At 30.0% G+C, this 18,429-nt stretch overlaps 1 protein-coding gene across 20 annotated transcripts in view; it reads right to left on the bottom strand.

The window, feature by feature from the left end:
• The window catches only part of Lasp (LIM and SH3 domain protein Lasp), a 333,829-nt gene that overhangs the window by 273,797 nt on the left and 41,603 nt on the right, over nt 1-18,429 (bottom strand). The window lies entirely within an intron of this gene.

Below are 18,429 nucleotides of genomic sequence, written 5' to 3' on the forward strand. Positions count from 1 at the left end.
AATAGACCACAAAACGTGGATTTTTTAAACAATATTTTTCAACAACCTAATAGACCACAAAACGTGGATTTTTTAAACAATATTTTTCAACAACCTAATAGACCACAAAACGTGGATTTTTTAAACAATATTTTTCAACAACCTAATAGACCACAAAACGTGGATTTTTTAAACAATATTTTTCAACAACCTAATAGACCACAAAACGTGGATTTTTTTAAACAATATTTTTCAACAACCTAATAGACCACAAAACGTGGATTTTTTAAACAATATTTTTCAACAACCTAATAGACCACAAAACGTGGATTTTTTAAACAATATTTTTCAACAACCTAATAGACCACAAAACGTGGATTTTTTAAACAATATTTTTCAACAACCTAATAGACCACAAAACGTGGATTTTTTAAACAATATTTTTCAACAACCTAATAGACCACAAAACGTGGATTTTTTAAACAATATTTTTCAACAACCTAATAGACCACAAAACGTGGATTTTTTAAACAATATTTTTCAACAACCTAATAGACCACAAAACGTGGATTTTTTAAACAATATTTTTCAACAACCTAATAGACCACAAAACGTGGATTTTTTAAACAATATTTTTCAACAACCTAATAGACCACAAAACGTGGATTTTTTAAACAATATTTTTCAACAACCTAATAGACCACAAAACGTGGATTTTTTAAACAATATTTTTCAACAACCTAATAGACCACAAAACGTGGATTTTTTAAACAATATTTTTCAACAACCTAATAGACCACAAAACGTGGATTTTTTAAACAATATTTTTCAACAACCTAATAGACCACAAAACGTGGATTTTTTAAACAATATTTTTCAACAACCTAATAGACCACAAAACGTGGATTTTTTAAACAATATTTTTCAACAACCTAATAGACCACAAAACGTGGATTTTTTAAACAATATTTTTCAACAACCTAATAGACCACAAAACGTGGATTTTTTAAACAATATTTTTCAACAACCTAATAGACCACAAAACGTGGATTTTTTAAACAATATTTTTCAACAACCTAATAGACCACAAAACGTGGATTTTTTAAACAATATTTTTCAACAACCTAATAGACCACAAAACGTGGATTTTTTAAACAATATTTTTCAACAACCTAATAGACCACAAAACGTGGATTTTTTAAACAATATTTTTCAACAACCTAATAGACCACAAAACGTGGATTTTTTAAACAATATTTTTCAACAACCTAATAGACCACAAAACGTGGATTTTTTAAACAATATTTTTCAACAACCTAATAGACCACAAAACGTGGATTTTTTAAACAATATTTTTCAACAACCTAATAGACCACAAAACGTGGATTTTTTAAACAATATTTTTCAACAACCTAATAGACCACAAAACGTGGATTTTTTAAACAATATTTTTCAACAACCTAATAGACCACAAAACGTGGATTTTTTAAACAATATTTTTCAACAACCTAATAGACCACAAAACGTGGATTTTTTAAACAATATTTTTCAACAACCTAATAGACCACAAAACGTGGATTTTTTAAACAATATTTTTCAACAACCTAATAGACCACAAAACGTGGATTTTTTTAAACAATATTTTTCAACAACCTAATAGACCACAAAACGTGGATTTTTTTAAACAATATTTTTCAACAACCTAATAGACCACAAAACGTGGATTTTTTAAACAATATTTTTCAAAAACCTAATAGACCACAAAACGTGGATTTTTTAAACAATATTTTTCAACAACCTAATAGACCACAAAACGTGGATTTTTTAAACAATATTTTTCAACAACCTAATAGACCACAAAACGTGGATTTTTTAAACAATATTTTTCAACAACCTAATAGACCACAAAACGTGGATTTTTTAAACAATATTTTTCAACAACCTAATAGACCACAAAACGTGGATTTTTTAAACAATATTTTTCAACAACCTAATAGACCACAAAACGTGGATTTTTTTAAACAATATTTTTCAACAACCTAATAGACCACAAAACGTGGATTTTTTAAACAATATTTTTCAACAACCTAATAGACCACAAAACGTGGATTTTTTAAACAATATTTTTCAACAACCTAATAGACCACAAAACGTGGATTTTTTAAACAATATTTTTCAACAACCTAATAGACCACAAAACGTGGATTTTTTAAACAATATTTTTCAACAACCTAATAGACCACAAAACGTGGATTTTTTTAAACAATATTTTTCAACAACCTAATAGACCACAAAACGTGGATTTTTTTAAACAATATTTTTCAACAACCTAATAGACCACAAAACGTGGATTTTTTAAACAATATTTTTCAACAACCTAATAGACCACAAAACGTGGATTTTTTAAACAATATTTTTCAACAACCTAATAGACCACAAAACGTGGATTTTTTAAACAATATTTTTCAACAACCTAATAGACCACAAAACGTGGATTTTTTAAACAATATTTTTCAACAACCTAATAGACCACAAAACGTGGATTTTTTTAAACAATATTTTTCAACAACCTAATAGACCACAAAACGTGGATTTTTTAAACAATATTTTTCAACAACCTAATAGACCACAAAACGTGGATTTTTTAAACAATATTTTTCAACAACCTAATAGACCACAAAACGTGGATTTTTTAAACAATATTTTTCAACAACCTAATAGACCACAAAACGTGGATTTTTTTAAACAATATTTTTCAACAACCTAATAGACCACAAAACGTGGATTTTTTAAACAATATTTTTCAACAACCTAATAGACCACAAAACGTGGATTTTTTAAACAATATTTTTCAACAACCTAATAGACCACAAAACGTGGATTTTTTAAACAATATTTTTCAACAACCTAATAGACCACAAAACGTGGATTTTTTAAACAATATTTTTCAACAACCTAATAGACCACAAAACGTGGATTTTTTAAACAATATTTTTCAACAACCTAATAGACCACAAAACGTGGATTTTTTTAAACAATATTTTTCAACAACCTAATAGACCACAAAACGTGGATTTTTTAAACAATATTTTTCAACAACCTAATAGACCACAAAACGTGGATTTTTTAAACAATATTTTTCAACAACCTAATAGACCACAAAACGTGGATTTTTTAAACAATATTTTTCAACAACCTAATAGACCACAAAACGTGGATTTTTTAAACAATATTTTTCAACAACCTAATAGACCACAAAACGTGGATTTTTTAAACAATATTTTTCAACAACCTAATAGACCACAAAACGTGGATTTTTTAAACAATATTTTTCAACAACCTAATAGACCACAAAACGTGGATTTTTTTAAACAATATTTTTCAACAACCTAATAGACCACAAAACGTGGATTTTTTAAACAATATTTTTCAACAACCTAATAGACCACAAAACGTGGATTTTTTAAACAATATTTTTCAACAACCTAATAGACCACAAAACGTGGATTTTTTTAAACAATATTTTTCAACAACCTAATAGACCACAAAACGTGGATTTTTAAACAATATTTTTCAACAACCTAATAGACCACAAAACGTGGATTTTTTAAACAATATTTTTCAACAACCTAATAGACCACAAAACGTGGATTTTTTAAACAATATTTTTCAACAACCTAATAGACCACAAAACGTGGATTTTTTAAACAATATTTTTCAACAACCTAATAGACCACAAAACGTGGATTTTTTAAACAATATTTTTCAACAACCTAATAGACCACAAAACGTGGATTTTTTAAACAATATTTTTCAACAACCTAATAGACCACAAAACGTGGATTTTTTAAACAATATTTTTCAACAACCTAATAGACCACAAAACGTGGATTTTTTAAACAATATTTTTCAACAACCTAATAGACCACAAAACGTGGATTTTTTAAACAATATTTTTCAACAACCTAATAGACCACAAAACGTGGATTTTTTAAACAATATTTTTCAACAACCTAATAGACCACAAAACGTGGATTTTTTTAAACAATATTTTTCAACAACCTAATAGACCACAAAACGTGGATTTTTTAAACAATATTTTTCAACAACCTAATAGACCACAAAACGTGGATTTTTTAAACAATATTTTTCAACAACCTAATAGACCACAAAACGTGGATTTTTTAAACAATATTTTTCAACAACCTAATAGACCACAAAACGTGGATTTTTTAAACAATATTTTTCAACAACCTAATAGACCACAAAACGTGGATTTTTTAAACAATATTTTTCAACAACCTAATAGACCACAAAACGTGGATTTTTTTAAACAATATTTTTCAACAACCTAATAGACCACAAAACGTGGATTTTTTAAACAATATTTTTCAACAACCTAATAGACCACAAAACGTGGATTTTTTAAACAATATTTTTCAACAACCTAATAGACCACAAAACGTGGATTTTTTAAACAATATTTTTCAACAACCTAATAGACCACAAAACGTGGATTTTTTTAAACAATATTTTTCAACAACCTAATAGACCACAAAACGTGGATTTTTTAAACAATATTTTTCAACAACCTAATAGACCACAAAACGTGGATTTTTTAAACAATATTTTTCAACAACCTAATAGACCACAAAACGTGGATTTTTTAAACAATATTTTTCAACAACCTAATAGACCACAAAACGTGGATTTTTTAAACAATATTTTTCAACAACCTAATAGACCACAAAACGTGGATTTTTTAAACAATATTTTTCAACAACCTAATAGACCACAAAACGTGGATTTTTTAAACAATATTTTTCAACAACCTAATAGACCACAAAACGTGGATTTTTTAAACAATATTTTTCAACAACCTAATAGACCACAAAACGTGGATTTTTTAAACAATATTTTTCAACAACCTAATAGACCACAAAACGTGGATTTTTTAAACAATATTTTTCAACAACCTAATAGACCACAAAACGTGGATTTTTTAAACAATATTTTTCAACAACCTAATAGACCACAAAACGTGGATTTTTTAAACAATATTTTTCAACAACCTAATAGACCACAAAACGTGAATTTTTTAAACAATATTTTTCAACAACCTAATAGACCACAAAATGTGGATTTTTTAAAGAATATTTTTCAACAACCTAATAGACCACAAAACGTGGATTTTTTAAACAATATTTTTCAACAACCTAATAGACCACAAAACGTGGATTTTTTAAACAATATTTTTCAACAACCTAATAGACCACAAAACGTGGATTTTTTAAACAATATTTTTCAACAACCTAATAGACCACAAAACGTGGATTTTTTAAACAATATTTTTCAACAACCTAATAGACCACAAAACGTGGATTTTTTAAACAATATTTTTCAACAACCTAATAGACCACAAAATGTGGATTTTTTAAAGAATATTTTTCAACAACCTAATAGACCACAAAACGTGGATTTTTTAAACAATATTTTTCAACAACCTAATAGACCACAAAACGTGGATTTTTTAAACAATATTTTTCAACAACCTAATAGACCACAAAACGTGGATTTTTTAAACAATATTTTTCAACAACCTAATAGACCACAAAACGTGGATTTTTTAAACAATATTTGTCAACAACGCCATGAGTTTCAAAATAATCTTCGCTATTTCCAGCATTTGGAACTTAATTTATAACATCGTTCCATAAATGACAATATTCTCTTACTACAAAATTATTATTGACGTTCTTGCTATAACACAACTTTGTTCCATATTTCATTATTTATCCACTCTAGTTATAACAGCAGTTTGTTTTTACTCCGGGGAATTGATTAAGTTTACAAAGTCACAAAGGACTCATTGTTCCTTTGGAAAAAATGTTGACGGTTATATGGCAGAATAACACAGTAATATCAACAATATTTAGAAAGTTTTCTGTGAACAAGGAAAATAACTGATGTTAGTTGGGAGACTAAGAAAAAAAACTGCACCACAATTGTGTCGTTGGTTCATTCCCAGCGCCGCACTAAGGAAATTAAAAAGCTCAGCGGAACAGAAACTGTGGTAAAATCAAAAACCAATAGCAACAAAACCAATGTAATACAAGAAAAAGAACATTATTTGTCATAACGTAGAAATGTCAAAAAAGAAACGTGGCAGTAGGTTGCTGGGTATATTGGACACATACTGACCGACAGAGTGGTAGACTAAATATGTACGAAGGTACCCAGATAGATTACCACACAATATTGACCGACTGTCTACACAAGCATTGTTGGAGATTTAAATGTATTTTTAAAGGCTGACAGTGTTTGTGAACTGTTATTGTGTCGTTATTTTTAATACTACAAATTCAATTTGATTAAAATCCACTAAAAGAAAAAAAATATGATTGCAATTCCCATTATTAATGAAGCACTTTCAAACTAGAGTTGCTATTTTTTACTTTGAATTAAATTTATAATAAAACACACATGATTTAAATTTAGAAAGGAAAAAAATCTGCAAATGCTGTTGTCCAAAAACAACTAAAATGCAAATTAAACAAGTTTATCCTATGCTTGCATACTTCAACCAACAATAACCACCAGCATCAAGTACACCCGTTCTATAAGACCAAGAAAATACCAAACATTCCAGTCAGCGCCATCATCATCATCGGCACTAAAAAGCAACAACCGAAAAATTGTTGTTGACTCAAAATTATAGTCAACAGATATTTTAGAGTAAATAAAGAATGTCAAAGTGACAAGAATAATAAGAACAAAAAGTCAACAGCATTGCAAAATAAGCTTAAGATACGCACAAAGGGTATTCATAGTAGGGGTGATGGGTATTTTTTAGAAACATTCTTAGGCCACAAAACGTGGATTTTTTAAAGAATATTTTCGAAAACCATTTACACCACAAAACGTGGATTTTTTAAAGAATATTTTCGAAAACCATTTACACCACAAAACGTGGATTTTTTTAAAGAATATTTTCGAAAACCATTTACACCACAAAACGTGGATTTTTTAAAGAATATTTTCGAAAACCATTTACACCACAAAACGTGGATTTTTTAAAGAATATTTTCGAAAACCATTTACACCACAAAACGTGGATTTTTTAAAGAATATTTTCGAAAACCATTTACACCACAAAACGTGGATTTTTTAAAGAATATTTTCGAAAACCATTTACACCACAAAACGTGGATTTTTTAAAGAATATTTTCGAATACCATTTACACCACAAAACATGGATTTTTTAAAGAATATTTTCGAAAACCATTTACACCACAAAACGTAGATTTTTTAAAGAATATTTTCGAAAACCATTTACACCACAAAACGTGGATTTTTTAAAGAATATTTTCGAAAACCATTTACACCACAAAACGTGGATTTTTTTAAAGAATATTTTCGAAAACCATTTACACCACAAAACGTGGATTTTTTAAAGAATATTTTCGAAAACCATTTACACCACAAAACGTGGATTTTTTAAAGAATATTTTCGAAAACCATTTACACCACAAAACGTGGATTTTTTAAAGAATATTTTCGAAAACCATTTACACCACAAAACGTGGATTTTTTAAAGAATATTTTCGAAAACCATTTACACCACCCAACGTGGATTTTTTAAAGAATATTTTCGAAAACCATTTACACCACAAAACGTGGATTTTTTAAAGAATATTTTCGAAAACCATTTACACCACAAAACGTGGATTTTTTAAAGAATATTTTCGAAAACCATTTACACCACAAAACGTGGATTTTTTAAAGAATATTTTCGAAAACCATTTACACCACAAAACGTGGATTTTTTAAAGAATATTTTCGAAAACCATTTACACCACAAAACGTGGATTTTTTAAAGAATATTTTCGAAAACCATTTACACCACAAAACGTGGATTTTTTAAAGAATATTTTCGAAAACCATTTACACCACAAAACGTGGATTTTTTAAAGAATATTTTCGAAAACCATTTACACCACAAAACGTGGATTTTTTAAAGAATATTTTCGAAAACCATTTACACCACAAAACGTGGATTTTTTAAAGAGTATTTTCGAAAACCATTTACACCACAAAACGTGGATTTTTTAAAGAATATTTTCGAAAACCATTTACACCACAAAACGTGGATTTTTTAAAGAGTATTTTCGAAAACCATTTACACCACAAAACGTGGATTTTTTAAAGAATATTTTCGAAAACCATTTACACCACAAAACGTGGATTTTTTAAAGAATATTTTCGAAAACCATTTACACCACAAAACGTGGATTTTTTAAAGAATATTTTCGAAAACCATTTACACCACAAAACGTGGATTTTTTAAAGAATATTTTCGAAAACCATTTACACCACAAAACGTGGATTTTTTAAAGAATATTTTCGAAAACCATTTACACCACAAAACGTGGATTTTTTAAAGAATATTTTCGAAAACCATTTACACCACAAAACGTGGATTTTTTAAAGAGTATTTTCGAAAACCATTTACACCACAAAACGTGGATTTTTTAAAGAATATTTTCGAAAACCATTTACACCACAAAACGTGGATTTTTTAAAGAATATTTTCGAAAACCATTTACACCACAAAACGTGGATTTTTTAAAGAATATTTTCGAAAACCATTTACACCACAAAACGTGGATTTTTTAAAGAATATTTTCGAAAACCATTTACACCACAAAACGTGGATTTTTTAAAGAGTATTTTCGAAAACCATTTACACCACAAAACGTGGATTTTTTAAAGAATATTTTCGAAAACCATTTACACCACAAAACGTGGATCTTTTAAAGAATATTTTCGAAAACCATTTACACCACAAAACGTGGATCTTTTAAAGAATATTTTCGAAAACCATTTACACCACAAAACGTGGAAAACGTGGATTTGTTTAAAGAATATTTTCGAAAACCGTTTATACCACAAAACGTGGATTTGTTTAATGAATATTTTCGAAAACCATTTACACCACAAAACGTGGATTTTTTAAAGAATATTTTCGAAAGCCATTTACACCACAAAACGTGGATTTTTTAAAGAATATTTTCGAAACCCATTTACACTACAAAACGTGGATTTTTTAAAGAATATTTTCGAAAACCATTTACACCACAAAACGTGGATTTTTTAAAGAATATTTTCGAAAACCATTTACACCAAAAAACGTGGATTTGTTTAAAGAATATTTTCGAAACCCATTTACACTACAAAACGTGGATTTTTTAAAGAATATTTTCGAAAACCATTTACACCACAAAACGTGGATTTTTTAAAGAATATTTTCGAAAACTATTTACACCACAAAACGTTGATTTTTTAAAGAATATTTTCGAAAACCATTTAAACCACAAAACGTGGATTTTTTAAAGAATATTTTCGAAAACCATTTACACCACAAAACGTGGATTTTTTAAAGAATATTTTCAAGGAACATTTACAGCACAAAACGTGGATTTTTTAAAAAATATTTTTAAAGACCATTTACAACACAAAACGTGGATTTGTTTAAAGAATATTTTCAAGGAACATTTACAGCACAAAACGTGGATTTTTTAAAAAATATTTTTAAAGACCATTTACAACACAAAACGTGGATTTGTTTAAAGAATATTTTCGAAAACCATTTACACCACAAAACGTGGATTTTTTTTTAAATTTTTTCGAAAACCATTTACACCACAAAACGTGGATTTTTTAAAGTATATTTTCGAAAACCATTTACACCACAAAACGTGGATTTTTTAAAGAATTTTTCGAAAACCATTTACACCACAAAACGTGGATTTTTTAAAGAATATTTTCGAAAACCATTTACACCACAAAACGTGGATTTTTTAAAGAATATTTTCGAAAACCATTTACACCACAAAACGTGGATTTTTTAAAGAATATTTTCGAAAACCATTTACACCACAAAACGTGGATTTTTAAAAGAATATTTTCGAAAACCATTTACACCACAAAACGTGGATTTTTTAAAGAATATTTTCGAAAAACATTTACACCACAAAACGTGGATTTTTTAAAGAATATTTTCGAAAACCATTTACACCACAAAAATTGGATTTTTTAAAGAATATTTTCGAAAACCATTTACACCACAAATGGTGGATTTTTTAACGAATATTTTCGAAAACCATTTACACCACAAAACGTGGATTTTTTAAAGAATATTTTCGAAAACCATTTACACCACAAAACGTGGATTTTTTAAAGAATATTTTCGAAAACCATTTACACCACAAAACGTGGATTTTTTAAAGAATATTTTCGAAAAACATTTACACCACAAAACGTGGATTTTTTAAAGAATATTTTCGAAAACCATTTACACCACAAAAATTGGATTTTTTAAAGAATATTTTCGAAAACCATTTACACCACAAATGGTGGATTTTTTAAAGAATATTTTCGAAAACCATTTACACCACAAAACGTGGATTTTTTAAAGAATATTTTCGAAAACCATTTACACCACAAAACGTGGATTTTTTAAAGAATATTTTCGAAAACCATTTACACCACAAAACGTGGATTTTTTAAAGAATATTTTCGAAAAACATTTACACCACAAAACGTGGATTTTTTAAAGAATATTTTCGAAAACCATTTACACCACAAAAATTGGATTTTTTAAAGAATATTTTCGAAAACCATTTACACCACAAATGGTGGATTTTTTAAAGAATATTTTCGAAAACCATTTACACCACAAAACGTGGATTTTTTAAAGAATATTTTCGAAAACCATTTACACCACAAAACGTGGATTTTTTAAAGAATATTTTCGAAAAACATTTACACCACAAAACGTGGATTTTTTAAAGAATATTTTCGAAAACCATTTACACCACAAAAAGTGGATTTTTTAAAGAATATTTTCGAAAACCATTTACACCACAAAACGTGGATTTTTTAAAGATTATTTTCGAAAACCATTTACACCACAAAACGTGGATTTTTAAACAATATTTTCAAGGAGCATTTACATCACAAAACGTGGATTTTTTTAAGAATATTTTCAAGGACCATGTACACCACAAAACGTGGATTTTTTAAAGAATATGTTCGAAAACCATTTACACCACAAAACGTGGATTTTTTAAAGAATATTTTCGAAAACCATTTACACCACAAAACGTGGATTTTTTAAAGAATATTTTCGAAAACCTTTTACACCACAAAACGTGGATTTTTTAAAGAATATTTTCGAAAACCATTTACACCACAAAACGTGGATTTTTTAAAGAATATTTTCGAAAACCATTTACACCACAATACGTGGATTTTTTAAAGAATATTTCGAAAACCATTTACACCACAAAACGTGAATTTTTTAAAGAATATTTTCGAAAACCATTTACACCACAAAACGTGGATTTTTTAAAGAATATTTTCGAAAACCATTTACACCACAAAACGTGGATTTTTTAAAGAATATTTTCGAAAACCATTTACACCACAAAACGTGGATTTTTTAAAGAATATTTTCGAAAACCATTTACACCACAAAACGTGGATTTTTTAAAGAATATTTTCGAAAAACATTTACACCACAAAACGTGGATTTTTTAAAGAATATTTTCGAAAACCATTTACACCACAAAAATTGGATTTTTTAAAGAATATTTTCGAAAACCATTTACACCACAAATGGTGGATTTTTTAAAGAATATTTTCGAAAACCATTTACACCACAAAACGTGGATTTTTTAAAGAATATTTTCGAAAACCATTTACACCACAAAACGTGGATTTTTTAAAGAATATTTTCGAAAACCATTTACACCACAAAACGTGGATTTTTTAAAGAATATTTTCGAAAAACATTTACACCACAAAACGTGGATTTTTTAAAGAATATTTTCGAAAACCATTTACACCACAAAAATTGGATTTTTTAAAGAATATTTTCGAAAACCATTTACACCACAAATGGTGGATTTTTTAAAGAATATTTTCGAAAACCATTTACACCACAAAACGTGGATTTTTTAAAGAATATTTTCGAAAACCATTTACACCACAAAACGTGGATTTTTTAAAGAATATTTTCGAAAAACATTTACACCACAAAACGTGGATTTTTTAAAGAATATTTTCGAAAACCATTTACACCACAAAAAGTGGATTTTTTAAAGAATATTTTCGAAAACCATTTACACCACAAAACGTGGATTTTTTAAAGATTATTTTCGAAAACCATTTACACCACAAAACGTGGATTTTTAAACAATATTTTCAAGGAGCATTTACATCACAAAACGTGGATTTTTTTAAGAATATTTTCAAGGACCATGTACACCACAAAACGTGGATTTTTTAAAGAATATGTTCGAAAACCATTTACACCACAAAACGTGGATTTTTTAAAGAATATTTTCGAAAACCATTTACACCACAAAACGTGGATTTTTTAAAGAATATTTTCGAAAACCTTTTACACCACAAAACGTGGATTTTTTAAAGAATATTTTCGAAAACCATTTACACCACAAAACGTGGATTTTTTAAAGAATATTTTCGAAAACCATTTACACCACAAAACGTGGATTTTTTAAAGAATATTTTCGAAAACCATTTACACCACAAAACGTGGATTTTTTAAAGAATATTTTCGAAAACCATTTACACCACAAAACGTGGATTTTTTAAAGAATATTTTCGAAAACCATTTACACCACAAAACGTGGATTTTTTAAAGAATATTTTCGAAAACCATTTACACCACAAAACGTGGATTTTTTAAAGAATATTTTCGAAAACCATTTACACCACAAAACGTGGATTTTTTAAAGAATATTTTCGAAAACCATTTACACCACAAAACGTGGATTTTTTAAAGAATATTTTCGAAAACCATTTACACCACAAAACGTGGATTTTTTAAAGAATATTTTCGAAAACCATTCACACCACAAAACGTGGATTTTTTAAAGAATATTTTCGAAAACCATTTACACCACAAAACGTGGATTTTTTAAAGAATATTTTCGAAAACCATTTACACCACAAAACGTGGATTTTTTAAAGATTATTTTCAAGGACCATTTACACCACAAAACGTGGATTTTTTAAAGAATATTTTCGAAAACCATTTACGCCATAAAACGTGGATTTTTTAAAGAATATTTTCGAAAACCATTTACACCACAAAACGTGGATTTTTTAAAGAATATTTTCGAAAACCATTTACACCACAAAACGTGGATTTTTTAAAGAGTATTTTCGAAAACCATTTACACCACAAAACGTGGATTTTTTAAAGAATATTTTCGAAAACCATTTACACCACAAAACGTGGATTTTTTAAAGAATATGTTCGAAAACCATTTACACCACAAAACGTGGATTTTTTAAAGAATATTTTCGAAAACCATTTACACCACAAAACGTGGATTTTTTAAAGAATATTTTCGAAAACCATTTACACCACAAAACGTGGATTTTTTAAAGAATATGTTCGAAAACCATTTACACCACAAAACGTGGATTTTTTAAAGAATATTTTCGAAAACCATTTACACCACAAAACGTGGATTTTTTAAAGAATATTTTCGAAAACCTTTTACACCACAAAACGTGGATTTTTTAAAGAATATTTTCGAAAACCATTTACACCACAAAACGTGGATTTTTTAAAGAATATTTTCGAAAACCATTTACACCACAAAACGTGGATTTTTTAAAGAATATTTTCGAAAACCATTTACACCACAAAACGTGGATTTTTTAAAGAATATTTTCGAAAACCATTTACACCACAAAACGTGGATTTTTTAAAGAATATTTTCGAAAACCATTTACACCACAAAACGTGGATTTTTTAAAGAATATTTTCGAAAACCATTTACACCACAAAACGTGGATTTTTTAAAGAATATTTTCGAAAACCATTTACACCACAAAACGTGGATTTTTTAAAGAATATTTTCGAAAACCATTTACACCACAAAACGTGGATTTTTTAAAGAATATTTTCGAAAACCATTTACACCACAAAACGTGGATTTTTTAAAGAATATTTTCGAAAACCATTTACACCACAAAACGTGGATTTTTTAAAGATTATTTTCAAGGACCATTTACACCACAAAACGTGGATTTTTTAAAGTGTAGCGGCCCGTTTATTCAGCATTATTAATAATTATTATTTTTATTATATGACAACATAATTTCATTTAATTTTTGTTAACATCATTTGTACATGTATATGTTAACGTCAGTTTACATTTTAATGTTAAATATCCAATGTTACGTTACATTAGTATCTTTGGTTACAGAACTTTAAAACGATTTCACTCGAAGGAGCATCTATAACTTTCTCTATTTCTCAATATAAATGCTTCTTCTTTCTTTTAACGAACAAGTTATTATCATTGTTATTGTATTGCTCTCGCCAATACTTTCGTGTTCTCTCGTACCATAAAACTTAACGACAAATCGATTTATGTATATCTTACTCTTTTGCTCAATTATACTCAAATACTCAATAACTATGCAAATTAGATATGATTGCAACTAATAATCACTCAATATGTTTTTAACTTTCATACTAATATTTGCAATATTTGTAGTAGATAAGTTCTAACCAAATGTAATGATTTTACTTGTGTCCAGCTGGTCATAGAAATGATTCAAATTCTTTCTATTGTGATCGAGCTGCAGACCAATAAAGTGGTAAACTTGGAAACAATTTGTTTTATTTGGAAAAACCAATAAAATATAAAAAATAATATTCTCTTAGACATTGGAAGCCTTAAGGCTACATTGCAATAGAGAAACTGAGGACGAATACTGCATTGCGACTTATTCATGTCCCAGTATAAATTAATAAAATTTATAAACAAAATCAAAGGGAAGTTTTCTCCTAAATTTGGATATTTCTCCCCTTACAACTGGCGCCCATCGTGAATTAAATATTTGAAGCTGAGGAATAATTTTTGCGTCTTACAACTGGAGTGAATTTTTTCTTAAGAATTTGGTCATTTTCGCCATCAACATCGTTGTTGTGTAACAAAAGTGTTCGTTGTTTGGTTGTGTCATCAAAGCGTTGTTGTTCAACACAAGAAACTTCAACTAAACTGCTGACTCCTGCGCATAAAGTGTTGTTTGTTGCTTTAAGAAAATTAACGAGTGTTGAAAGGAAGTTATTTGGAGAAAATTAGAGTTTTGTGGAAATTTATTGTGGTGGTTATTTGGTTCTTGGTAGAAAACTAAGAAAAATTAAATTGCCGAGAACAACGATGAATTCCATTAGTGCCATGATTCCCCTCGCAGAGCAGGAAAATCGTTCTGACGAGTTTAGTTCCCCAATAAATTCCCCTAACCCCCAATCTACTCTTTCTACTGCACCGTCTGGTAGCAAGCAAAATGCGCCATCAAACCAATCTAATGCGAATTCTTGTCCGTCCAGCTCAGCTTCAAATAATGCCCCTGCTAATCTCAATATCTCCGATTTGAGTCAGCTGTCTTCTTTAATTGGAAGCATTAACGCTCGTCAAGAGAGTAAACCCAGCTTTAGCTCATGTAGCTCGCGTTTTAATGGTGGTAAAAATACGTCAAAAGTAGAAGATTTTATAGCGACTATCCTAGTTTTCAAGGAAGCCGAAAATATTTCTGATGAAAGGGCCCTTCGTAGCTTTCCACTCCTTTTAGAAGGTTATGCATCCTCTTGGTGGCAAGGTGTACAATATGAGGCCAAAACTTTCAACGAAGCCATTGAACTAATTCGAAATGCGTTTTCACCCCCAAAACCAGATTGGAGGATCTATGCGGAAATCTTCCAAGATAAACAGCGGCCATATGAGTCGACTGACGAATTTGTGTGTCGTAAAAGGAGTCTTTTCGCTCAATTAAAAGAAAGGCTACCTGAGAGCACAATCATAAATATGATCTTTTCCCAGATTTCTATTCAAATTCGAGAGAAAATACTACGAGAAAGTGTAAAATCTTTCCAAGAACTTCTCTATAGAGCTCGGGATATTGAATTGTCCATAAAAGAAAGTAAAATGGAAACGTCTTGTAATCAATTTCATTTTGAAGAAAGGTCCCAGTTACGTTGTTCCTATTGCCGGAAGAAAAACCATACAGCAGACGTATGTTATAAGCGTATAGAGACGGAAAAGCGGGGAAAACCTGAAGAAACCAATCTCAGCTGTTATGGATGTGGTGCTGTAGGATATTATAGATCAAATTGCCCGACGTGTAATGATAAAAACGTCATGGAAAGCCCCAAACTCTTGGACTTCAATAGTGTCCAAACGACTATTATTGGTCATAATGTTCCCATAGTGGATATCAACGTCAACGGTCTAAAAGGAGAAGCTTATTTGGATACAGCCGCAAGGACAAGCATTGCTGGTTACCATCTTTTCCGAAAACTCGTTGATATGAAGGAGGAATTCCAAAAAGTACATGCCGAAATAATATTGGCTGATGGCATAGTACGAAAGGAGTTAGTTTGTTCAACTGTTGTCAAAATTATGATAGGAAAACGACTGAAAAGAATCCGGTTCATATGTTTCCCGAATGCCAAAAACAACAGAACTTTGTTAGGCATCGATTTTCTTGAACAAGCCGGAATTGTAATGGATTTGGCCCAAAGGACGTGGTACTTTAAGGATACACCAAAACAAATATTTTCTTTTAAATTGAAATCGTCTGATTTGAAAGACCTGAACATCAATCAGACAATAATTCAGAAAGAAAATCCTAGAGCAGCAACCAATATAAACGATTTTATATCCTGGTTTGAGTCTAACTATGAAAAGGAACCCCCAACTTTGGGAGAAGTGTATTCAAAACCCGAGGATTATTCGCCTGGTGGTTTACTGAGAATGTTTTCTGACACATTACCTAATGATTTTCAGATGCCAAATCAACCAGATCTTTTTCCACCATTGAAGAAATCTCGCACGAATATATGTAGCCCAATTGGATTCGAATTGAACTCTGTCCATTTCAACAAATGTACCCTGATTGATTCCAACGAAGACAATTTTGGAAATGTCACCAATCAAAATAATGTTTCTGTTTCCAACCAACGATCAATCTCCAAAAACGTTATCCAGGGAAGCCCATTATCCAAGATAATGAGAAAGAACGATGTTTGGAAAGTGTCAGGAAAACACAATAAATCGTTCGGGAAATTGGAGAAAATGCAAAAATCCCCAGTTTTTAAAAGAACCGTATCGATCGGGACTGAATCACTCAAGGGGGAGAAAAGCAATCGCAATCCATGGAAACCATACAGAAGCGGTACTGTAACACTCCAGGGGGAGAACAACAATCAGAAACCGTTAACTTTGTCTAAAAGAGGAACTGTATTACTCGAGGGGGAGAAAAACAAACATAATCCCTTGAAGTCACATAGACGCGGAACTGTAACACTCCAGGGGGAGAACAACAACCAGAATCCTTTGAAGTCACATCAAGTCGATAAGGAGGTGGTATTTTATCCAAAAAGGAAAAAATGTCAATCTTGGAGAACCCCAAATTATCAACAAACACTTGCTTGGCAACATTTACAACATCCACGAAAGCAACAACAAGTGCAACGACAAGTCAGACAACAATTGCCACAAAAAGCTTGCAACAAGAAGTCGGACTACGTCAGCAACATCAAACCATTGAAAAAGAAGACGAGCAGCGTTAACAATAATACTGTCAGAATCGACAAGGTCAAAAATAGCGCGGGTAACGTCGAATTTCTTAACAGAAACAGAGCCAATATTTTCAAAAACAGTACATTAATTAAGACGGAAAACGTCAACAACAGCGAAGTTGTTAACAAAAAGACGGACAACGTCATCGGCAACTTCAGCAACAATTTCTTCAACAAAAAGGCAGACAATGCCAACAACAACAAAGCCGACAACGCTTTCAACAACCAAATATCCAACAACAACAAAGCCGACAACGCTTTCAACAACCAGAAGTCCATCAACAACAAAGCCGACAACGCTTTCAACAACCAAAAGTCCAACAACAACAAAGCCGACAACGCTTTCAACAACCAAATATCCAACAACAACAAAGCCGACAACGCTTACAACAACCAAAAATCCAACAACAATAAAGCCGAAAACGCTTCCATCAACCAAAATTCCAATAGCGAAGCAGAAAATGCTTTTAACAACATAATTGTCAACAATAAGACGGAAAACGCCGGAAACAGCGAAGTGGTCTACAAAACGACGGACAACGTCATCCACAATAGTTTTAACAATATCAGAGCCGAAAACGCTTACAACAAAACAGACAACATGGTCAACAAGGCAGAAAACGTCTTCAACAACAATATTTCCAGAAAGATGATGGCCAACGTCAACAGCAGGAGAACTATTAAACCGCATGACGACCAACATCAGCAACGAAAAGTCAACAACGTTTACAACAACAATATGGTCAACTTCAAAAACA

Source organism: Musca autumnalis, unplaced genomic scaffold, assembly GCF_047663935.1.
Source record: "Musca autumnalis isolate F117 unplaced genomic scaffold, ASM4766393v1 scaffold_4, whole genome shotgun sequence".
In the NCBI taxonomy this organism is placed as follows: domain Eukaryota; kingdom Metazoa; phylum Arthropoda; class Insecta; order Diptera; family Muscidae; genus Musca; species Musca autumnalis.